The sequence below is a fragment of the Choloepus didactylus genome, chromosome 2 (genome assembly GCF_015220235.1).
Source record: "Choloepus didactylus isolate mChoDid1 chromosome 2, mChoDid1.pri, whole genome shotgun sequence".
Taxonomy (NCBI): Eukaryota; Metazoa; Chordata; class Mammalia; order Pilosa; family Megalonychidae; genus Choloepus; species Choloepus didactylus.
Window position 1 is genome coordinate 168,417,315 of NC_051308.1, and position 26,957 is coordinate 168,444,271.

A 26,957-nucleotide genomic window follows, 5' to 3' on the forward strand; every position below is an offset into this window, starting at 1 on the left:
TGTTTTTTTTTCAAGTCTGGAGTTTGGGAGGAAGGACTGGGATGGAGATATAAATTTAGGCATCATTAGCATATAAATGGTACTTAAAGCAAGTAGACTAGTAGAGATCACCATGGGAGCGAATGCACATAGAGAAGAAAATAAGATCATGATCTGAGCCTTGAATATCCCAACATCAAGAAGAAAGAGACTCCAAAAGGCGACTGAGAGGTGTAGCTAGTAAGATAGGAGCAAAATCAAGAGGATGTGGTGTCCTGGAAGCCAAATGAAAAGCTAATTTTTTTTCAATGATACATACTTCTAATTTTTCTATAGGTCATACTGACCGTTTCCCCAAATTAAGCTCTTATTAAGCACTACAAAATTTACAAGCATCTGGAAGAAATGTTCATCTTATTATGTAAGGTCAGAAAGGCACTAAGCTATGACATGAAACATTCACCAGGTCAAGAGACTCAGGGTATAGGCCAGACTCTAATGTTAACTTGCTCCATAATCTGAAGCCAATCATGGTCTGCCTGTATTTCACTTCCCAAGTATGACAAGGTTTTTGGTTCTTTCACTCACACAGCAAGTATTTTTTGATTGACTACTATGTGCAATACCCAACTGGGATCATTATATCACGTCACATAACTATTAGGATAGATGTGATAATGTACACGGTTTCTGGGAGTGCACTGCATAAATATGCTAATGTTACATACATATGCCATTGGATAAGTCCCTTGGATGTCTTGGATACAGTCCTATTCCAAATTAGGAGCATAACCTAGAACCTTCCTTCTGCCTTCATTCATTTTCATGTGTTGAGTGTCTACCTGTTATCAGGCCCTGCATTAGCTCTGGGAATAGAATATGAACAGGAAGCAAATCTTGCCCTCAAGTAGCTCACAATCTAATAGAAAGGCATTCAAGTAAACAAATAAATACAATACAATGGACTTTCCTAAGACTTTTCCCATTTACCTCTCTTGACTAAGCAATCAGATGTATGACTCCCTTGTTCTGATTGACAAATTTTAAATATTTAAATAAGTAGCATACTAGAGAGGACAATTATCCATCACCCCATTAATTTAGAATAAAGAAATCAAAATGCTCTACAAACCTCTTGAAAACAAGTTGATTCTCTGGCCACAAATATTTATTATCTTAAATTATTTCTTGACTGAATGGTAAATTACCACATCCAAGCAAAATAATGCAGAATGAAGTTGGAAATAAAGTGACAACATAATTAAGGTATTAAAGCTCCAAAGACAGACATCCTGACAGCTATTTCCAGGAGCATTCACCCCTCTAAGATACAGACAAAAATGCCTCCTTAGAATTCTCTCAGGGATTAGGTGAAAAATGCAGACCAGTACCCTCTGTGGTTTGGGCTCCATTGATTACAAACCAAATAATTGGCCGATTTACAATAAGATTTCAACAGAACTGACAAGTTCAAGGATGTGAAAGCATGTAAGTGAAAGTGCCCTGATGAAAAAATGATGCATCTTTTCATTGTCTTATCCATATTCAGTTGCTTTGTTATTGAGAAAGCAAGATCTATTAGAAGGAAACAAATGTTTGCTTTACCAAGGGCAATGTCAAGAAGGATGAAGTAAATTTTGAAAGGAAGAACTGCAAGTCCAAAATATGAGGGGAAATGGCTTCAAAAAGTATTCAGCTGAATTAATAATCACAGAGTTTTTATAATAATCAAAGGGCTTACTTTCAAGAGTTTTCCTTTAAAGATAACATCATTCACTATTTTATAAAAGAAAGAGATGATTCTTTCTCAGTTTACAACAACCACAGAGTGGTTAATTATTCTTATGACTGGACTTTAAGGCAAAATACTTGACTGGTTTATTTAAAGCATAAACCTATTTGGTCAAAGTTCTTCTGAGTATACATTTTTCATCTCCACTGTTACCGTTGCAGTTTGTTAAATTGGTGGTTGCTTGGTTTTCACCCAGTTTTTCTCTTCTGTTATATTGGGGATGTTGATTTAATGTGAGCTTAAGAAGAAAGATTGGATATTTCCTTTGAAAAATCCAATACAGATCATATTCAAACAGTGACACTCTAAATTGATTTCTAAGACCAACCTATATAATTTTCAAATATGTGAGCAGCCCTCAAAGAATGAGATTGCCTGATAGGCATGATTGCAGATGAGGTCTCCATTAGAACCATTTATCTGCTTTCAGAAAATTTTAAATGACACCCTAATAATAGTTAACTTCCCAATAGAAAACATTAGCACTGATACTAGCCAAATAAAATGTATAGTTACCGTATCGCAAGAAATTGTAAAATTTTGCACTTCCATTACCCCCTTTATCCAAATAGCAATTAAAAATACCACAGAAGTAGGCAATCTTTACCTCCCACATCTAACATTATCTCTGCAAAAGGCAATGTGCTAAAAGTGCCTGAGAACCAAAGAAAATGTTGTGCTTGACCTGAAGCACTTTTGCCATGTTCCATGGCCCTGTGGACTCTTCCAGGAAATACCCTCCCAGGCCAGTGTGCATGGTCAATATGACAAGGAAGATGATGAAGTTTCAGGGATGCCAGAATGCCCAGATGTACTAGAAGAATCATACCAAAGATTCTTCCCCACAACAATCCTACTCAAAAGTAAAATATGAAACGTGGCAGGAATAAATCAACAAGTTATTAGCACCAGCTAGAATATGAGTAGGTATTTCTAACTGTCCCTTTGAAAACAAAAGATAGGGCCTCAAATCTATCTATTGATAGATAAAGAAGAAAGAAGAGGATGTCACCTTGAAACAAAGCCCATGTGAGTGGTTGTGGTTGCACTACTTGCTCCTGGATAGTACCAAAAGAGAGGAAATTGAGGGCCACAAAAGAAGCCAGGTGGGGGCTGGGAGGTTGTTTATTGTGTAGTGTGCAGCCAGGGTCCAAGGGGGCTCTTGCATCTGGGAGGCCCTAGGATCGCACGCTGTGTATTGCTTTATGGTAAAGGTATGTCTGCTCATCAGTGAAGAGATAATGCTCCCTTTCCTGTGCTCCAGGAAAGCTTGCATCTTTATTCAGTCTTCTTCATTCTGTTTTATGACAGAGACCAACTATTGTTCACCAATCTTAGTCACTCTTCCTGGGTATACCAGAAGACTACACTGCCCAGCCTCTCTTGCAGGTCAGTTGGAAATATAGAACTGGGTTCTGGACAATAAAATATGAGAGAAAGCTATGTGCACCTCCTTGAGCCCTGGACATAAAACTCCAGGAGATCCCCACACTCTTTTTCTTGCCTGGATATCTTGGGGGTCACATGTGGAGCACCACTATGTCACAAGAGAGAAGTAATCTGGATCCCTGAGACTGGGAGGAGTGCCACTCTGAAGGGTTACCCAACCTGCATCAGACTGTGACTCCAATAAAAAATAAACTTTCTAAGGTTAAGTCACTAGGATTTCAGATTATGTTACTGCAGTGTATTCTAGCCTATGACAATGAGTACATGCCTTTTTAAAAAAATTAGTGTTTCACAGGAATTATCAGTTCACTAAAGGCTCCTTGAGGACAAAGACTTTGTGATACCCATCTCTTATGCTCCTAGAATGACTTCATACATAGTCAGTGTGCACTGATTGTTGCAATGAAATTTACCTACCTTCTAGCCATGCCTTGGACCTGTCCTGAAAGTGTGGCTTTAAGAAAGGCGATTCCCCTGGTAGCCAGCTCTGATAGGCCCATGTGTTTGTTGAAGAATACTGGGCTGTACATGCAAGGTTGAACCATATGAAATTGTTGTTTTGAAAGTCAAAGACAATGGATTATTGGGAATTTCATATGATTCAACCTGCTCTACATGGATATATAGATAAACATGGTGTCCTTCTTGGGCCCCTTGCACCAGTCACATAATTTCTATTATATATTATCTATTAGTGACCATGATTCCTAATAGGAAAGCAAATAAAAATAGTCTGCAGGGGGAAAAGTTCAGCTTTTAATGCCAGCATTAAAACCCCAATCTATACTATGAATTTAATTTGTACACTAGTGATAATAGCTACCATTTTTGAGAACCTATTGTGTTCTCACTTTACACCATTTTCCTTAGTCAAGGTAGGTGTTATATTCTTTATTTTACAGAGAAGGAAACTGAGGCTTGTAAAAGGTAAAGAGCTTGTGGTTGGTCCCATATCTAGTAAATTGCAGTGCCATCATGAAAACCTAGATTTATCTGTTACCAATTCTCAGACTAGTTTCACTAGGCACAGAATATCAACTTGGGACCCATGGCTTAGTGTCCATGGATGGATTTCAGGATGCATGAACCCTTTGAAACTATTGTGCATGTGTTTTTCTGGAGAGAGGGTCCAGAGCTTTCACCATATTCCCTAAGTAATCTGTTATCTCCCTAAAATTTGAACAACTTTCATATTTTTTGGTGCTGACCAATTCATTTTTAAATTGCCCTATTATAAGTGGTTACATTTATTAAGGTAAAAAGCAATGTAGTGTGGTGGTGAATGGTCCCAGTTCCAGACTGCCTGGTTCAAATTCTGGCTCCGTATGATCTTGGATAAATTACTCAAACTCTTGGTGCCTTTATTCCTCAGCTTTACAATGGGGATATCAAATACATATATCATAAGGTTTCTGTGAGGGCAAAATAATTAATGCATGAATGTTGCTGGCAAATTCTATATACCCAATAAATTTGTGTGTGTATATATATAAAATATATATATTGAATAGAAGGCCATTCTGTGGTCCATAAAATACAGATAATGAAGAAACCCAAAGCACAAAGAAGCTCTTGCTCCTTCCCCGAGATACTAGGGAAAATGCTTATATATGCTAGAGGTGAGAGAATTTATACAAGAATGAATTAAATTCTTATATTCTAAGGTGACAATCAAGACCACCATTGTACTTCTAGCCATATCTCTCCTACAGCTTTTGAGTGTCAATTTCAGTACAAATTCCTTATCTAAAAAGAGTCAAACCCCATTAGAATAATATTCCTTTACGTTACCAGAGAGTGATGTTTCAAAGGAACAACCCCAGATCTATCTCCACTCACTGACACCCACTCTCAGAGGCTGCCGCCTTATGCACCACGTTGACAGAGGACACATCTTACGAAGCCTCTGTTGGAGTAGAGAAGCAATACATTTCTCAGGTCAAAAACAACAGACATGCATCTGGATAAAAAGGAGCATTTCAGTTCTCTTCATTTTGCAATAATGAAAACATGTTGAATGCATAAATACATGAAATATTTTCTCTAATGAGCCAGGACTGAATCTTCTGGATGAACATTAAAAACATGTAACAAAAAAAAAAAAAAAAACTTTTTTTGATGAATAATAAGTTTCAGACAGCTCCGTGCACAAACATTTTAAACACAAGCCAAACAAAACAAAACAAAACAAAACATTCAGTATTATCTCCCAGCAGAAAATTCTTTTAGGTGGTTATATGAAATGAAAATTGCTTCTGGTGTGGTTTTGTGCCCTAACATATGAAGTTACTTCAGATAGAAGAAAAGATCAAGACATAAATAAGTTCCTGAATTCACTTATCACCAAGGTTATTTCAAAATGGTTCTCCTCATGGAAGCAAGCTGAAGACTATCTTTTGCCGTTTTGGCAGAGTAGACAGCAAGGACTTCAAGGAGGCTGTATCCCTTTCTTGATTACACAGTGTGCTGGTTTAGATGTATTATGTCCCCCAAAACGCCATTATCTTTGATAGTCTTGTGTGGGCAGGAAACCTATTGGGGTTGATTGGGTTGGAGACTTTTGATTGGATGTTTCTATGGAGATGTGAACACTCAACTGTGGGTGCGATCTTTCATTGGATAATTTCCATTGAGGTGTGGCCCCGCCCATTCAGCATGGGCCTTGATTAGTTTACTAGAGCATTATATAAGCTCAGACAGAAGGAGCAAGCTTGCTACAGCCAAGGGGGACACTTTGAAGAATGCACAGAAGCTGAGAGAGTAGCGGCAGATGAGACACATTTTAAAGACGCCGTTGAAAACAGACTCTTGCTCCGGAGAAGCTAAGAGAGGACAAACACCCAAGAACAACTGAGAATGACATTTTGAAGAGGAGCTGTGGCCTAGAGAGGAACGTCCTGGGAGAAAGCCATTTTTGAAAGCAGGACTTGGAGCAGACGCCAGCCATGTTCCTTCCCAGCTAACAGAGGTTTTCTGGACGCCATTGGCCATCCTCCAGTGAAGGTACCCAATTGTTGATGTGTTACCTTGGACACTTCATGGCCTTAAGATGGTAAACTGTGTAACCAAACAAACCCCCTTTTATAAAAGCCAATCCATTTCTGGTGTTTTGCAAAAAGGCAGCATTAGCAAACCGGAAGACACAGCCATACTGAAAATTCAAGAAAGGCAAAAGTTTGACAGCCTTGAAAATAGCCCATGTGGTCATAGCCTCCCATCCCAAAGCATTATAAGGCAGCTGGTATGACACTTCATGACCTGCAGTCCTCTTTAGTTTGAAGACTGCCATGCTCTGACTCTTCATCTTTTCCCAATCACTTTTCATCTATTAACATAAGTGTTTGCTGCAAAATAACTTGCTCAATGCCAGCAGATAAGGGAAAAAACAAGAAGGTTTAAGACAAGCATCCTTAAGGGCATAAGTAATAAAATATTGCTTTGAAAGGTGTACATTTTGATATAACTATACTGGTAATTCTCCCAAATACTTCTTATCAATGTGGCCCTGAGGAAAAACTTGGTGGAGACTCCTGTCTCCACATTCACAAAATGGAGATTTCAGAAGCCAATAAAAACATTACAATCTGAGCTAATGCCACAACATACCAAGCTCACTGTCTATAGATCTAACTGATAATTAAGAAGAGTGAATTTACAAAGGTCTCTGAATGTACAATTCCCCCAATTCCAGAGGCATAGTTTTGACTGATGCCAAAGACAGAGAATTACTCAAAGAAATTAGCTCAGACTGGTCAATATGTCAGCTCAACTTACACAAATGGGGATGAGGGGTGGATTGACCTCACTGTTCCTTGTTCAGCTTTAATTCCAATTCCAATTCTAACTGATAAACTCATGCAGATCACTCTGAATTGTCTTGCATTGTTTTATCTACTCTCTAAATTTTCTCTCTCCCTCTCTTCATCTCTCCCTTTCTCTCTCCGTTTCTCTCTTTCTTTCTCACTGTTTCTCTTTTTCAGAACTGTTGTCTGAAGTGATTAGAATTAATTTGTGATTCTCAGACACTATGTCCAATATAGGTTTCAGTAAGGAAATCAGGTGTAAATAGAAGATTGAGGAAAGGGGAATTTAAAATGATCATAACCATTAATTCCTAGTCAGTAGGTTTTTTCAAATGTAAAGCCCTCAGGAATTTCCCCTATTAGAAGTTTTTGTTTCCCTAACATACCCACCCCCTTATATACACTCCTCCAACTAAAACAAGGAATAGGTTGCTTGCTAAGTCACTGTCTGGTGTGGCTGTATAAGAATACGAAGTATGATCATAAAATGTCAGAATGAACATTTTATCAAAAATATCAGCCTTGTATATGTTAGAGAATGTTTTTTTCAAAGTGATCACATTGAGAGGCTGCACAATTGAACCACTGCTCCAGACATTTCTGAAATCCTTTATAATTCTTTGTGATCACAACATATCAGTGTCTTTAGTTTGAAGCAAATCTTCAAACTTTAAGGGTATATTTTATATTTGAAATAAGTTCAAAGTCATTTAGAGTTAAATCTAGTGATTGAAATTGAGTAAATATTATTTGAGGTCAAAACCAAGATATGACTATAAAGTTCTAGCCTAGATAATATGTTATTCATTTTTACCCTTTTCAATGTCTAATATTCAATGCAACCCATACTCAAGAAATGTTAATAGGAATGGATATAGATTTTCATGGCATGGTTCATAAAGCAGTTCTAAAGACCATTCTGAGAGTTTTATAATAACTATAGAGTCTTCTTAGATATCTGCTTTGAGTGGAATAGCTCTCATTTTATATGTGTAAATTCTGGTATTTTTAAAAAAAGTCACAGTATTTTATAGCCACATTCCTAATATGTATCCACTGACTGGATCTGATCACCTGCAACAAGCTGATTTATCCAGCATAACTTCTATCCAGATATCCTGGCACTCCTCTTAATGAAGGAAACAAGTAGACTAATCCATGATTTCCATTTTGGTCTAGAGCAGGGGTCAGCAAACTTTTTCTGTAAAGGGCTAGATAGTAAATATTTTAGGCTTTGTCGGTCAAGAGACCAAATTGAGGATATTATGTAGATACTTACATAATATGAGAAAAAACAATTTTCACAAATTTTTTATTCATGAAATTCATAATATATTAATAATGATAATAGAGTATAATTTTTTTATAATGAGAGAATAGAATTCCTTTTGGAGGGATAACATTTCACATAATTGGGGTTCAAAGTTAGAGCCCCTTATTTTCAGATGGATTGTAAATGTTCATCTGTGAAAACCATTCTTAGCTTGTGGGCTGTACAAAAACAGGTGGCTAGCTGGATTTGGCCTGAGAACCAAGCTTGCCAACCAGGGGTCTAGAGGTTGCAGTGAGTCACCATAAACTACAGGGATTGAGAAGTGGAAGGAACCAGTGTGAATTCAATCTGATTAAGGATAAGATCTGTTTCCCTGTGAGCCCAGTACTACTGACCGTTTCCAAGACCATGTTGAGGCCTTCCAAAGTAGAGACTGATTGGGCAGGAGGCTAAGACAACTGGGAGTCAACTGGTGTGAATACAGCCCTCAGAATTACTATATATCATTGATTCAAAGACACAAAATTTTTCACATTTTAATTCTCTGAAATCAAGTTGTTCCTTACAATCGATGATGTGTCATAGTTTAATTGGAAGGATTTTTTTTTCTTTCTCAGTGCAAATATAATAATGGGGAGACTTACAGTCAATGCCGTCACAATGTCTATGAAATGTGGTAATATTTCCCATTCTGGGCTGCAATTCAGCTCCCTCTGGACTCACATTCTTAAGGTTATCAACCAGGCTTGTATTCTCTTTACCTGTGTCTGAATAACTGTCTTTTTAGAGTTTATGTTCTGCTTTCTTCTGTTGCCACAGAAATGGGTCCTTTGAAAATATCTTTCCTGGTGAAGGTCTTGAATGAACTTTATGAAGTATCAATTTTGGATTAACCAGTAGTTGGATGTGACAGAGATTTGTTTAGGGTTTAGTAAAATCAGTTTACCTTTAAAAATAATTTAAATGCCCTTCCTTTCCAAATGACGAAGAAGAAGGAAATTCTTGAAGGTTAGTGCATCCAACATACAATCCTCTCTCTTTTGGATTAGTTTCCCTGGAGGGGGCAGCTCATCTCCCGAGTTGGCTCACAGCCGGGTTCCCTTGACAACCGCCTCTCGGAATCTGATGCCAGGCGCCACCTCGTGTCCGCATCAAGCAGGCACAACAAATAGTCAAACTTGAAGGAAAGCTGTAGGGAAAAAGAGCATTTATGGAGGGAAAAGAAAGTTCGAAAGATATACCAAGGATGGAATGTAACTAATAGAACCTGGAAGACAGGCTCTGGAAAAATAAGGAATTATAACACATGCATTTTCTTTAACTCATGGAACGTGAAGGCAATATGTGAGTGATGGTAACATGACGTAACAGAGTTTTACAAAACAAAACAAAAACAGCTATTTTGGAAAGGACATCAGAATAGAAGTCAGATATCCTTGGTATTATTTCTGACTTTGCCATTAATCATCAGATTATTTTGTGGCAGTCATTTTAGTAGGTATTTGTGCCTAGCACTGTGCTAAGTGCTCCATGTAGATTATTTCATTCAAACCTCATACTAACCTTATATGGTAGACATTAAAATTCCTTTAGGAAGCTAGGCTCAAAGAAGTTAAAGAACTTGCCCAAAGCTACACAGCTAATAAATGAAGGAGTTGAAATACATATTTTTTACTTGGTGTCACACACTTTTTTTTACACAGTGGACACTCGATATTTGTTTAATGAAGAAAACTCATATCTGCATAACACTGAAGTCACCACTCTTAATCACTACACATATTTCCATTGCTTTCATGCCCTAAAACAATTTAGGTTATGCCTTAGGATGTCCACCTCTCCTTTTTATTACTTGTGCAATATTCTGGGAATTGGCATTTGAGGCAGAATTCAGGAGGTTTAATTCCCTGGAAGGCCTCACTCTCTTAGTCAAGGGGCATGAAAGCAGAAAACAAGAAACCGGAAGCACAAGAAAGTCTTATCAGTGGTCTGATTAAGAGCTAAAAATCTTTTTCCTCGTAGGAAAAGGGTTTGCTCATACTCAAGGCTATCCCCATCATTATAAAAGTTTGTTATAAATCTTTTTGTGAGCTCCTGGCATCACCCAAAATCAAATGATTTCCAGGTAAAAGTCAGGGTTCGCAGAGTAATTTCCACCACCCCATGGCCGTTTGAACTCTCAATCTTTGTGCAAATGCCAAGAATTACATCACGCCACTGCAGCCAGTGTCTACACCATTCCTGCAGCCCTCCAAGCCATCAGTCTCCCCAGCATCACTCACAGAGGAGGCTTGAGCCAGAGATGAATCACAAATATAAGGAAAGAAAAATGCATAAACATATGGAGGAAATAAAACTCTCCCTGAAAGTGGCAGGATTTATTTTTACTCTGCAGGAGCTGTCCTCCAGACTTGCAAACCTTCACGTTCTTGCAAAAACATCTGGGAGTTCAGAATTACTTTCATCTGGAAAACTCATGAACTGTGACTCCTATATTTTATATCTATTTTCTCTCTTAAGACTTTTGAGAGCACTACAGAAAGAGCATTTTCTCTCATCTTTTACCATCTTCACTCTCGAGAGGTTTAGGATTAGTTTAGGCAGACTCATAAAGAAAAAAGTTATTTTAATCCCAGGAAAGTTTTGGAGTAAATGAGGTCATGTCTATGAAAGTTACACATAACTTGAAAGCTCTGTGAATATATCATTCAGGGTTAAGTCAGGGAAGCAGAGCCACCATGAATACTATGGGAATAAAGTATTTATTAGAGGAATTAGACTTTACACTGAATGTGGAGTTGCTGGAGAAGTGAAGGTCTGGATGGGAAAGTAAGAGAATCAGAGAAAGAGTCATTAACCAATCCACCTGCAGGCCTGGGACAGATGGACACATTATTCAACCTCTGGTTTCTTCATCTATAATGGTAAGGAATGGAGTCTCTAGAACCTCACTACCTGGGTTCAAATCTTAGATCTTCACCTCACTGGCTGTATGACCCTGGACAAGTGAGTTCACCTCTCTGTACCTCATCTCCTCATCTGTAAAATAAAGATCGAAACAGCACCTATCTGATAGGGTTGTTTCAAGAATTAAGTAAGATGATAGAACAGTGCCTGAAACGTGTAAGCACTCAATAAATGTAGCCATGACCTTCATCATCATAAGAGCATGGTGATAACTAAATGAGATGTTCATCAAACAGTTAACTCACTGCCTGGAACATAGTAAGTGTTCTGTAAACACTATGAGCCATAATGATTTAGGATTCTGAGTAAGGACAATGTGGAGAAAGTTCAGAGGTTGGAAATGCTAGGACACGTTGAGGAACAATAAGGAGTATGGTTGGGGGATAGGTTTTGAGGGGGATTGTTGGAAGCTGTGGCTGGAGAGACACATCAAGTCTAAACAAAGAATCCCTTAACTATCAAATAAACAATAGAGAATCTCAGTATGCCCTTGAGACTCATATAATGAAAGATGTGTTTTTTAAGCATGATCTGACATAGCTCGTAGACCAGAATGGGAGAATAGGGGTGGGGAATAAAATCTACAAGGACAAAGACTAGTTAGAAAGCTCTTATAATAAACTGGGAAAGTAGTAATAAGGACCTGGATTATCACAGTCAGGATGGAGAAGAAGAGAGAGCTTAAATATATGTCATATGGCAGATATAAGAGGCCGTGGAAATTAATGAGATATAATGAAGAGGAGAGATCAAGGGTGATTTTTAGGTTAAAGAAGCCAGGAAAAAGCATAATCATTCATAGAAGGTGATTTTTGAAGATGCATGCAAATGAAGTATTCAGGAGAAATGTCAGGGCTGGAGATAATGACCTGAGTTTCATCTGGTGAACGCTATGGGAGTGGAAGAAAAAAAAAATACTTTCATTGTCCATCTCACTTTAGAATATGAGAGAGAGAGAGAGAGAATCCTAAATATAGAATTAGCAAATCTTATTTAGCAATGTAAGTGTATGAGTGTGTGTGTGTGTGTGTATAAAAAAGGTAAATAGATAGACGGATAGATGGATGGATAAACAGGTGGATCTTGGATAGATATAGATAGATATAGAACATCATGATCAATTAGGATTTATTCCAGGAGTTCAAGGATGGTTTAACAATAGAAAGTCTGTTGGTATAGTTTACAATATTTCCAACAAAAATGAGAGAAACAAAATGACCATCTCATTGATAGAATTCAATACCCATTCATGATGTTTCAATAAAAACTGTTAGTAAACTAGGAATAAAAGACAAATTTCTAACCTGTTAAAAAAAATCTGCCAAACTCTATCCCAAACATCATACTTACCGGTATAACTTAGAAGCATTCCTTTCAAAACCAAAACCTAGACAAAAACACCCTCCATCACCATTTCTATTCAACATTGCACTACAGAACCAAGACAATATAGCAAGACAAGAAAAAGAAGAGGTTTGTAAAGTAAGAAATAAAACATATTATTCTCATATAATGTAGTCCATAGATAGTTTAATAAATAAATCATTAGTCATTAGTCATTTATAAATCATCAGTCATTTAAAATTAATAATTTATACCGCAATATTGTAGGACATAAGACCAATATACAAAAAGCAATTTCACTTCTACACACAGCAACAGAGAGATGCATTTTTAAAAGATAAAATTTATATTAGCAACAACAAAAAGCAAGATATCCAGGAATAAATCCAAACCAAAGATGTATAAGATCTTGATGTAGAAAATTATAAAAATATTAAAAGTTATAGTTACCCTAAATAAATGGAGAGATATATAATGTTAATGGATAAAAAGACTCAATATTACAGAGTTGTCAATTTTCCTAAAATTAACTCATCAGTCCAATACTGAATTTCAACTATGAATCCAGAAGTTTTTATGGACTTGACACTATGATTTAAAAATGTATGTGGGATTTGCCCTAATATCAATATTTGTTAATCATCTGTAGTAGTTAAGACAGCATGATATTGGCCAGAGATAGACAAAAGATACCCCAGAAACTGACCCATGAATATCTAGAAACCTAATACATGACATATATAGTATCATAGGTCAGTGGTAAAGGATGAACTTCAATAAACCATGCCAAAACAATTTGTATTCTAAGTGGAAAAAAATAAAAGTATATTCCTACCTTACTTCATAAATAACAATAAATTCCAGGATAAAACCTGAATGTTTAAAACCAAACTTTTAAAAATTAGAATATATTAATGGCTGCAGGTGTTTGTGTTTCTCACACAAAACCCCCAAACCACAAACCATGATGGAAAATATTAGTAAATTCAACAGTAATGAGATGTGCAATTTCTGCTTATCAGAGCATACCATAAACATGAAAAGACAGACTAGACAAATGTACTGCAGTGCATATAACTGCAAAAGTCCAGTACCCATAATGTCATAATATTAAAAGACTCATGTGCATTAATAAGGAAAAGACAAAGTCAAATGAAAAACAAACAACATGAATGGGCAATTCTTAGAAAAGGAAACCCAGTGGTCAATAACCCTATGAAAAAGAACTCAAATCACTATTAATCAGGGAATTGCAAATTAAAACCATGAGATACTACTACATACCCATCAAAGAAAGTAAAAAAAATTTAAAAATCCAACAATAGCAAATGTTGGTGAGGACATGGAGCAACTAGAACTTTCATATACTGCTGTTGGAAGTGTAAATTGTTATATTTGCTTTGGAAAACAGTTTAACATTGTCTAGTAAACTTGAAGAAGCACATATCCATCCTACAATCCAGCAATCTCTTTTTTAGTTATGTACATATATCCAAAAGAAACTCTTGCTCATGTGCACCAAGATACATATATGTGAATGTTCAGAGCAGCGCTGTTTGTAATAGCAAAACCCAAACATCATCCAAATGTCCTTCAAGAGTAAAACAGACAAATTTCAGCTACTTAGAACAATATAAATTAATCTCCCAAACATAATGTTCAAGGAAAGAAGCAAGTAACTACGTACATGTATATATACAAACATGCATACATACATACATCCATATATACAGCATAATACCATTTGTAAAAAATCCAAAAGCAGGCAAAACAATCAAGAGACCTACATCTGTTTGTACATTGCACGGTTTTAGGGAGCATTTTCCTATTCATATCCTATGTAAAATAGATCCCCCCACCCAGACTTGTACAAAACAACCTGCTCAAGTAGAGAAGGGAGTATCATAACAATTTTAGTAATAATATGAAGACATGTATGAAAATGATGACCCCCAAAGCTCAGGACACTGGTTACCTCTTTGGTGAGGAAAGAAGGTGTGCTGGTTTGTATATTTATGTCCCCCAGAAAAAGCCATATTCTTTAATGCATTCTTGTAGGGGCAGACGTATTAGTGTGGATTGGGTTGGAACCTGTTGGTTCAGTGTCCATGAAGATGTGACCCACCCAACTGTAGGTGATAACTCTGGATAATTTCCATGGAGGTGTGGCCCCACCCATTCAGCATGGGCCTTGATTAGTTTACTGGAGCACTATATAAGCTCAGACAGAAGGAGCTCATAGCTAGCTAGAGCTGAGACAGGCATTTTGAAGACAGCCTTTGGAAACTGATGCAGATATTTTGGAGAACGCCATTTTGAAATGCAACCTGGCATCAAGCAGACATCAGCCACATGCCTTCCCAGCTAACAGAGGTTTTCCGGACACCACTGGCCATCCTCCAGTGAAGGTACCCTTTGTTGATGACTTACCTTGGACACTTTATGGCCTGAAGACTGTAAGTAACTGTGTAACCAAATAAACCGTCTTTTATAAAAGCCAATCCGTTTCTGGTGTTTTGCATTCCGGCAGCATTAGCAAACTGGAACAGAAGGAAATGCAATCAAAAAGGCATACACAAGAAGGCATACAGATTTCAACTATAGATGTAGCATTTCATTTCTTGGGCTGGGTTGTGAATACATGGGTGTTCTTCATATAGTTCTCCATACATTTTGATATGTATGAGATCGTTCATTTTTAAAAGCTCTGTATTTAAGGGCCAAGTGGAGGAAAATAACCCAGTCAGGGGAAAATGTCAGAGGGAGCCAGAGATGTAGAGGGGAAATTAACAGAACACAACTCCAGGGAAATCAAAAGGAGTTTTAAATAGGACATAGTGTTCAACCTTGCTGGCAAGGAATCTGAGATAAGAAGTGATATGTGGATTTGGCAATTAGATCACTCTGATCTTTCAAAGAGTGGTTTCAACAGAGCAGTGAGGGTGAAATCAGACTGCAAGTGATTGAAGAGAGAGTATGAAGTGATGATGTAGAAACAATGAGTATTGATGCCCCTATCTGGAAGTGCAGCAGTAAAAGAAAGAAAAGAGGTGGGACTGGAATTGTAGCTGCAAAGAATATTGTGGTTAAAGTTGAGTCTTTTTTGTTGTTGTTGCTGTTGATGATGCTGTTCTTAAGGAATGAGGAGACATGTAAAGGGACAGTAAAGAGCAATTAAAGATTAGAAAGAAAAAATATAATTTCATTGTCATTCTTGAAGAATAACTACTGTCTTTTCTTATGTACTTTCTGAGAGTTGCAAGAGACTTAAATTGTCTCCTTATCAAGGGATTAAGTTCTAAAATTCATTTGCAAGTCAGTTATTTGGGAATCTGAATGCATTCTTCTATAGGAAGCATGTTAAAAAGGATGGCTTGTTTCCAGAATAATCCATGCAATTCTCTTTACACAATAGGCTAAAACATTGTGGATCTACTTCATTCCCAGTAGTTTTCTAACTAGTTGATGAAATAGTCATAAGACAAAATTGGGGAAAAAATAGATTTTTAAACCTTTATCTGGACTCTGGTACCTGAGTAAAATCAGGAATAGTTAAAAGGATAGGGGCAGGTATATTGACATATTTGTGGAGAATCTTCTGAAGTGGCCTCAAGTTGCTCTTCAAGCCTGTTAAATATAATGGCACTGGCCCTTTTGGTCAAGGCTGGACCAAAGGTAAGACCTGGATGTCTGAGAGTCCCCCAAGTTTATGTTTGTACTCATTGTATTACACAGAGGCTGAGGAGTCTTCTGTGAGAAAATGCTTGAACTTTGTAACCTGTCCACAGCTGAGTGCAGCCAAGTACTAGACATGGGTGGGTCTAGGCAGAGGAGGGAGGGCGAAGATGTAAAGTTCCCAGGAGGGTATCTCTTGTAAAGGAAGGAGCCTGGCTTGCCATGCAATGAAGCAATAAGGTAGAAGGGTCTGAATACAGTGCAACCACTGACACTGTCGTTATCCAGGGAATTGCAAATTAAAACCATGAGATACCACTACAGTTCGTGGGTGCATGGACTGAAAGTGCTGTGTCACAAAGCCCTGTGACATTCCTGGGTCCAAGCAACGCTGCTGTGTGAGCACCACAAGCCACAGACACATACACTCATTCTCTCTCCCTCCTTCTCTCCTCTCTCTCTCTTTCTCTCTCTGTTTCTCTCTATCTCATGTACACACACAACAGTCGTATCATAGAGGACAACAGCTGTCTCCTCTTTGCCACTCTGAGGGCTGAGCGTAACCAGCCAGCATAAAAGACCCAGATCTGCCCACCATGTCAGCAGTGATGCAGTCTGGAGAGAGACAGTGGCTTGCAAAGGCATCGTAGCTTAAAGGTCTATGCAGGGTGGTCACACTCAGCAGTAATGTGGTAGTGGCTTCAACTGGCAAGTGTAGCAGCAAATGGCTGCTGAGGCTGATATTTGGTCATAAGACTTGGGGATTCTCCTATATAGGGAGAAGGGGTGGGCCAGGGGCAGGACTTTGCACAGTGGAGGCATGGAATCAGCAGGGTTTGTGAATTAATATTATTTATATCATTCATAGGCTCAGGTAGCTAAAACTTGGGTTCATTTGAGCTACATGTTTGCACTTAAGCACTTACAGCTTCTTTATTTTATTCCTGTGGATCAGAAGCTATTCTTATCAACTCTCGTTAAGGTCATTTTAGCTCACAACTGGAAGGAATATATGAGCTGTTTGTGCTCAGAAAGCTACAAAATGTCTTCAAAGCAGAATTTCTTTCTCATTCAGTATAGATTCTTACTTTCTATCTTAATTGCAGAGGTCTGCCCACTTTTCTCAAGCTGTTTTCTCTCTCTCTCTCTCTCTCTCTTTTTTTTTTTTTTTTTTGATCTTGTATAAAGTGTGTGTCTTGGCTCAGCTGGATGGAGATGTTCTTTGATGCGACGCCCAGGCCCTGCCCCCTCCCAGACCTCGTGGCTTCTTCTGTTGGCACAGCACTGTGCTGATGATCTGGGCTTTGGTCCATACCCTACCTGAGACTGACAAACCAGAACAGCTCGATGCATAACTCAACCAATTCAGTAGCCATAACCTAATCCTCCAAATATCCAGCCATAGGCCACCCAAACCCAAATGGGTTGGGGAAACCCACAGCGACAAATGAGTTTCCTATTCCCAAAAAGGGGCTAAGGGAAGTGGTGAAGCTGCCCTCAGGATGAGCTGAAGAGGCCAGACTTTACCCCTCCAACTCTGAGAAGACTTAAAGGGCTGTACTTCTCATCAAAAGAATAACAACAGTGAGGAGTCACAGTTTTGGAGGGAACTCTGAAGTCCAATAAGCAAACAAAACCTAGCCAGCTGGTCAGGTAAAGGTACAGAAAACAACCAAGGGAGAAATGGAAGAAATGGGGCAAAGGGCAATGCTAGGAAGAGGAGTGAGATGGGAGGACAAGTGAGGGGAGAGAGAGAAGGGGAAGAAGGTGGAGGAGGAGGGAAGAGAGCCTGACCATTTCTATGCAAAGGGAATTCAGAAATCTAATATAAAAAAACAAGGCTGTCTATCACAACTTTTGTCAAAGAACAAACATGGCAGACCCACTCCCTCCATAGCTGGTAATCCCTATTGCAATTACAGACTTTTGAAGAAAGCAGGATTATCCAACATCATGAACTTCATAGGTTGCCACCTAAGACAAGACAAATTTCTCATGCTTGTGCAGAGCGTGGAGCTGTGCAGGAGGAGAAATAAGGCAGCAAGCTTCCTTGGAGTCTGATTCTATTGGGAATGGGCAGAATTTATCCTTTATCCCACCTGCAGCTGGTCTAGGATGGTTGTCCAACATATATTACCTGATTTTAAACTTTGATTGCCCCTGTGCTTACAAGGCTCACATAAATAGTACATTGCTTTGGTTATAAACAGCAAGTTAGTATTTGGGATTGGGTTGTGTAGTGGGTTGAACTGTGACCCCCAAAAGATAAATCCACCTAGAACCTCAGAATGTGCCTTATTTGGAATAATCATTTTTTAAAATATAGTAAAGGTAAAGACCTCTAAATGACATTATCCTGGATTAGGGTGGACCCAAAATTCAATGATCAGTGTCCTTATGAAAGAAGAGGAGAACACAGAGAAGAGGGAAGAATGTCATAGTGAAGAAGATGGAGACAGAGATTGGACTGATTAACAGGGTTGCTGACAGCCACCTGAGGCTAGAAAAAAAGCATGGAAAGGATTCTCCTTCAGAGCCTCCAGAAGAAAAACTCTGCTGACACCTTGATCTTGGACCTCTAAACTATGACAGAATAAATTTCTATTGTTTCAAGCCAGCGAGTTTGTGGTCATTTGTTACAGCAGCCCTAGGAAACTAATTCAGGCTGACACTTTTGTGTTCAATCTTTTTTAAAAAAAAAAATATTACAAACTGTATCATTCCCTCACAGGAACCACGATCAGAGTCTGTGACAAAAAGGAATATAGGCTGATGCTGGGGAACCTCCGGCCACCAGAGGCAAGCAAGTATTCCACTCCTTGTTCTGGGTTCCTAGGCCCATCCTTTGACTCAGCTCCTGAACTCTCTGGCCCTTCTTTTTTCAATGGCTGCCTCTTTCTAACCCATTTCTGGTCTTCACTGCTGACCTTTGTTGGAAGGGCAACCCTGCCTCACCCTTTCCAGAACCAGCCCTTCGCACCTGCTGCTTGACTATCTTCTTTGGTTGGCACCAGCTACAGGCTCCCATGGTTCTGACTGTGCCCGAGACTAACTGATAGAATAAAATTCATACAAATAAATTACAATACCTATTTCATCTCCCTGGCTAATTTTGACCATTTTCTTTAACACTCTTAAGTCCAAAAATCCCCCTCACAAATTCCCAATTTAAACCAGGTATCAAATTCTTATGCAACAGGGACCAGTGCCTTTGCCAAATGATTCCTATCAATTTTGCACCCTCCAAAACCTGCCCTTAATCCAGCACTTCCCAACCAGTGTGCTTAGGCTCAGGTTACACCTATAGGCTTGCTGAAGCCCCCATCCTCTCAGCCCTCAGGGCAGTTGGGTGGGCCTGTGGCAGCCAGAGCCTCTGCACCTGTAGCCTCTGCCCACGGCAGCCTGATCTGTTTACCTCAGTGCTCCATAGAAATATTATCCCTTTCAATGTGCCATGAAGAGGAAAAGATTAGAAAGCACTGCCACCTCATCCTTTGCAGGGTCCGTTAATGGATTTGGATTTGACTCAGAGGTGGCCTTCACCTCTTTTGTGGATGTGCTGCTCAGTTGTCCCCCACCAAGATGGAAGCACTTGTTTCCAGAACTTCTGGCAATGTGGACAGCTGACAGCTCTCAGCTGAGCCCTCAGTGAGCAGAACCACCTGACCCAAGGTCACTTCCCTCCTCAGGGACAGCCCAAATCCAATGACTGGTCAACGTTGGGGGAGATGCGTGTATGCAAACAAAGGCCTGGTCCCCCTCCCCAATTCCACTCAATTTTGCAAGGCTACTCCAGCTCCAGAATCCTACAAGTTTGGTGAAGACCTCCATTTTGGTGCATCACAGTTTGGCTTCCTTTTCTGCACAATCCTGCTTCCTTCACTTTCTCTAGGTGTGGGAGCGCACCCCAAGAAACCTCCTGCATGCAAATCTCCTTCTCAGAGTCAGCCTCCCAGGAACTGACCTGCGACAACCTCCTGATTCCATCTCTTTCCCATAAAACTCATTCCCTCTGGAAATGTGTGGAAACATAACTAAGCATGGCCTTGTCATCTCAGATGAATCTCATTTCAACATCCATTTCCCTCATAGGCTATTAAGATCTTAATTCTTTCTAAGTCCTTTTTCTCACATAGGTCCTGAGGTCTAGATGGGCTACAGTCATCTGGTCCACTTACCCTCCACAAGGGACTTTCTAAGTGGGGTTTAGGAACAAGATTTACACAATGGGAAGAAAAGTAAATCCAGGAGAAGTAAAGTAAAACTTATTGTAACACCTTCTCTCCATCTCAGAGCTACCACAAGAATCAGATGTTGCTGCCCAGGGATAAACTCGAGACTGGACTGTCTTGGCTTTTATCCGTACTTATATAACAATAACAATATTAATAATAACCATTACAGCCATCAATGGTATGCCTACTATGTCCAAAGCTCCAACCAAAAGTTTTTTATATATTATCTCTAAGTTTTCTGACAAATCCAATGAGGAAAGTTTTATTAAGCTTCCTCTATAGAGGAATGTCTTCATCTGCCCAGTCTGCTATAACAAATACCACCCACTGCTTGGCTTAAACAACAGGAAATTATCGTCTCACGGTTTTGGAGATGGGCAGTCAAAAATCAAGGTATCAGCAAGCTGTGTCTTCTGCAAAGTCTGTAACGTTGTGGTTGAGGTTTGTTGCTAATCAATCTCTGCCTCTGTCACATGGTGGAGTTTTCTACTGCTGTCTCCTCCTCTGGCTTCTACTTCCCTGCCCAAATTTCATTTGCTTTTAAGGACTCAACACAGGATTGAAGCCCACTCTGATTCAATTTGGCCTCGTCTTAATAAGATCTTTGAAGATCCTGTTTACAAATGAGTACACACTCACAGAACCAGGGATTAGGACTTGAGTGTGTCTTGTGGGGACATGATTCGATCTCCAACAAGGAATAAAGTGAATTGCCCAAGGATACTGTTCTGGAGCTGGGATTTCGTGGTTCATAATTTACTTTGGAGTGAAAGCTCCATCAGGATGTAACCAAGAAGTTAGGATTTAAGGACTGATTATGATTACTGAATCATTATATAGATAGTCTTTTTTTACTTTTTGGTATATTAGAGCAGACTGAGGGAAATATCTGAAACCTGAATTGTAATCCAGCTGCCTTGATCTCTGATAATGATTGTATAGCCTTTATCTTGTGTGCTTGTGATTGTAAAAACCTTGAGACTAACCTTCACTTGTACCCATTTATCCAGTTTTCGATTTCAAAGTCTTATGATCACTAAAGACAGCCCTTAATGTTTATTAATGAAGGGTCTTGGGTCATCCCAGAATTAACCCACCCCAAGTCCAAAGTTATCTTGATAACTGAAGCTGTATCTAACCAAAATGGGCCTGCCTGACATGTGTAGTAGCTTTGACTTTAACCTACAAGTCACCTATACCTCATTATAATACTAAATATCATGCCATTTTCTTACATATGTTCTATGACAAGCATGTAATCAATCTGCACATGCACAACAATTAGGTCACTTCTAATTACATTATCTGGGGCCATTGTGCTCATTATCCTAAAACCTGCCTGCTTTTTGATGCTATAAAACTATCAGAATTTCTGCTGTTCGGGGAGACAGATTTTGGACTGATAGGCCATCTGTTCTCCTGCTTCGCGCCTAGCAATAAAACTCTTTCTCTCTCTGAACCCCCAGTGTCTCAGGAATTGGTCATTTAAGCACATTGGGAAAAAGAATCCACAGCCTTGGTCCGGTAACAAGGATGGTGATTTTCTTCTGTTTTCAGGTGCTTCTAGAACAGTGACTGGCATATGGTAGATGTCCAACTAGTTGTTCGTTTGAACAAACGAACGAATGAATGAATGAATAGGGTTCAGTGACACACCTGTACCAGGGTAGATTCAAGTATCAAAGAACGGTGAGAGATATGTCTGAACTAATTATTTTTGAGCTAGCCTGTACAGAGAAAACAAGCCCCTTCCTCAAGATACTTTAATATCCACCTATCAGAAAATTATCCTAATATATGGATTTGTTAGAACAAAATGCTTTACTGCCATCTACCAGAAAACAGCCAAATGCACATATCTTTGGTATGGATGATATCCTCTTCAAAATGGCACTTGTGGAATGAATCATGTTCCTGACAAAAGACATGTTCAGATTTTAATCTGTCTTCCTGTGGGTGTGAACCCATTTGTAAATGGGACCTTTCAAAACCATATGACAATAAATTCCTGTTGTTCAACCAGTCAGTATATGGTATTTGTCATAGGAGCTCTGAAAAACTAAGACAGCACTACTGTGTACCAGACAACCTGCACAGCAATGTATGGCTGCTCTGTCTAGGAATGGCCAGGCCCAGGTTATGCTTCTGTCTAACTAAGTACTGGAGTCAGATTTGTCTTACTTTCCGATAGTTGGATTCTATCCCACATTTGTCTCTAATTCCTCACTTAGCTACCTTTTCTCAACTTTGAGATAATGGTCAGAGCCTCAGAAAGTTTGATAGATGATAGTCTTTGAATTACCCAAGCTCCCCACTCTGTAAGGTTCATGCTTTAGGAGAGCTCTTCTATCACTCCTTGATGGAGAGCTATTTTCAAGAGCCATACAATTTCCTGACATTCTTTTTTACTTGTTGAAGACAGATTCTCTTGAGAGAGTACAATATCTTAAGTACTTTAAAAACACTGTGAGTGCCATCACCTCCCTTCTGAATCAAGTTTTCTTTCTCATCAGTAATTTTCCCCTGTAATCTACTTTTTACAGCCTGTTTTACTCCTTTTGTCCCAGACAGTTGAAACAACTGGTCTGGAAAAGGTCAAATTCAGCATGCCAAAATAATATATATTTCTACTTTTCCAATGAAAAGTAAGGCAAATGATAGATAACATTACACAATTGACCTCTGGGTTTTTTCAGGCAGTGACACTAGAAAAGTAAAAGTCTTCGATCAGAGATGCCCAGATGCCAATATATAAACCAACTGAATGTTTTCTTTTACAAATAGCTCTTTACAAACTAATCTAGGAGAAAAAATCAAACCAAACCAAAAAAAAAAAAAAAAAAAATGGATATAATAGGCCATCTTGCTATTATAAAATGTAATAAAGCCTCAGGCAAATCTGACAGGTACCAAAAACCTAGTTGGCCTAATTCCCAAGATACTGAAATGGGCATGATTGGGCTATATAGGCATATCTCAGTAAACAAATATGAACTGTACTTGGACTGTCAGTTTAGCCTTTCACCATAGCAGCTAGACTAAAGCTTAATGCCTCAGGGAGACATAAATTGTTCTTTTATTTGAGACTCCATTTCATTTTATTTGTACTTCTGCTGGAGGATTTAATATATTTGTGTGGAATTTTCAGCTCATTGTCCATCCTTTCCCCATTAGATAGGGAATTCCTTGAGGGTAACGACCACATTTTACCCATTTTGATAGATAATATAGGTAGAGAGCTATACATATATGTGTGTGTGTGTGTATACACACACACACATATATATATGACAAGTACAATGCCTTGCACACCATGAGTATCTACTATGCTTTGTAGGAGTCATTTGGATGCTTTTTGATTGGTGTGTAAAAACTAGATATCATTATTTATTATGAAACCATGCTTCAGGATGACAAAGGCAGAGTGGTTATTAGTGGTATCCAGAAGGATTAAAGGACAATGTCTTTCACAGAATGCATTTTCCTTCACAGCATTATTAATCCATTTGTCCTGAATTTGCTGAAATTCTGTTTCTTAGAAATTTTTGTGTACTGTATACTATGTATACAACTCAAGCAATGAAATACCAGTGCCTAGAGGGATTCTGTGGCTCTAAAGGTACTGGACCTGAAGTGAATGAACAGAATTTCCCTGATTACCACCCAGGAAGACACTCAATGATGCTTCACAGCAAGTGTCATGGTGCTGTATAAGTGGGGGCTCTCAGAAAGAGACCCTTCCCAATAAAGGAGTTTTAAAATCCCTCTTCATCATTCCAGTATATTCAAGGATAATCCAGCAGACTGCAGCCTTCACAGAACAAAATACAAAAGGATGGAGTTTCCAGAATGTTCCAGTACAGACATTTTTATCAGAAAGTAGCAGAAACCACAGCTAACACTAGCTAACCCATTTTATACACGAGGAAACTGAATTTTGTTAAACAGCCTATTAATTTACCTAAGGTTTCATGGGAAGGTAGTAGAAAAATCAGTCTTGAAACCTAGTCTGCCCACTGGAACTCTGTACTTTAACCATGTGCATTAGCAGAGGCTTAAGTGTGGTGAATAATATGAAAACTCACCAATGTATTCAGGTTCTTGTTTCCTTCTGAGCATATGGGAGAATTACAAGACCATATCCTTTGATGTTAATCTTGATTTCCTTTGGCTGATGAAAATTGCATAAAACACCTCATTGCAGAAGCATTTAAGATCCATAAGGCAATTCTCCACTTCCCATGCCACAGCAAAGCCTGAAGTCCTACATTCAGATGGCAGCATCATCCATTGCCCACTGCAGATATGGGGCCAATGATGATAATGGAAAAGGAAGGTCCTCCCAGAGTGCCAAGAGAAAGGCTATGGAGAAAAGTGGACTGCAGAGGCTCTTTCAGAAGAACAATGGACAGGAGACTCTCCTAGGGATCAGAATAGGGCGCATGCAATAAATATTCTCCACATCCAAGGTGGGGAAACACCATCATGCCCAGTGGGTTTCCAGAATTGCTCCAGACCATGGAAAAAGAGCAGTGGGGGGACAACTAAAAAATTGCCTAGAATTAACCCAAACTCTTCCATTAGACAAACTGATCATCACAGGCTCCTTAGTGAAGAAGAGATGAAAGACACAAGAGAGTATACTGTAGATGCACATATATAGTAAAAGATAGTTTGTGGGGTCAGTCATTTGCCAAAAATGCTTTATTCATGTTCAAAAAGAACCAAGTTAAATTTACTCCCTTAGAGTTGCCTAGAGAGGACAATCAGATAAGGAACACCTGTTATAGCAGTATTTCTCATCATGTGGTTTGTGAACACCTACATCAGAATCACATGTTAAAAATCCAAAGCCCCAGGCTCTATCATTGAAACCTATTGCTTTAGCAAATTCTCTCATATGGAGACTTATTTCTGTTTGGGCATGCTGTACAATATGCTTCTATATTTTTCTAGAGTTACATAACTCTAGGCCAGTAATCCCACAATGCCTTTAAGTCAATAAATGTTTAAGACTATTAATTCCTTAGGAGCTCATGCCCAAATTAATACTACAGAGTGAATTATAGATACCCAGGCTTTGAGAGAGTAACTTTGGTGGCCTTGGAATAAGGCAGCACCTATAATGACAAATATAATCAGTGTTTGAAATACCCTTTGTTACTGTTGTCAAGAATATTAAGCACCAGCCATATGCTTAATATTAATGCTTGTGCTAGATGTTAGGCATACAAAGATGATGGTCCCATCCCTCAAGAAATTCCACAGGCACAGAAATAAACAAGTGTATACATCCACAACGCACAAATGCTGGAATGGAAGTACAGACAAGAAACAATGGAGGGGCAGAGGAAGGAAATGTAAGAATTAAGTGGGTAGGGATGGTGTTCCCGTTTGCTAATGTTGCCATTAGCAAAATGGATTGGCTTCTATAAAGGGGATTTATTATTTTACAAATTTACAGTTCTAAGGCCATAAAAGTGTTCAAACTAAGGCATCAACAAGATGATACTTTCACCGAAGGAAGGCCAATGGCATCGGGAAAACCTCTGTTAGCTGGAAAGGCACGTGCCTGGCATCTGCTGATTCCACGTTGTGTTTCAGCTCCTCTCTCAGCTCTGGTGTGTTCTTGGTTCTTTCTCCCAAGACATTTCTCTCTAAGTGCCTGGGGATCCTGTCTTAGCCTATCCCAGGGCAAACTATGGGCTTCATCTCTTAGCTTAGTATTTCCAAACATCCTTCTGTCCACATCTCCAAACATTGCCTAGCATCTGAGCCTGTGTGGCTCTATTTAAAGGACTCCAGTAAACTAATCAAGACCCACACTGAATGGGCAGGGCCACATCTCCATGGAAATAATTCAATCAGAGTTATCATCTACAGTTGGGTGAGTCACATCCCCATGGAAACACTCAATCAAAAGGTTCCAACCTAATCAACACTAATACATCTGCCCCCACAAGACTGCATTGAAGAACATGGCTTTCTCTGGAGGACATAATATATCCAAACTGGCACAGATGGGGATGGCAGAAAAATCATTAGAGAAAAATTACTGCTTAAGCAAAGAGGCATACAGGAATTTGACATGTAGGTAAACAAGAAGAGTGCATTCCAGGAAGAGGGCAGTGGATGCGGAAAGATATGACACTGAACAGACTGGTAGGCAAAAATTCTGAAAGGCCTTGTATGCCATGCAAAGAAGGTTAGATTTTATCCTCTGTAAATAGCAGGGAATGATATCCTGGTTAATTGAGTAAACTCCCTCAATTTGCATGTACCTTCTATTCGCCGCATTGCTACCCTACTACCAAGTACCAGGAGAGTGTAACTTATTTTTTTTCAAAACAGCAATCATTTGCCCTATCACTTTTGTAACTTCTCCAGTTTAAATTTCATTTCCTAAACATGGCTTGCCTGAAAGCTTTACATTATGATTT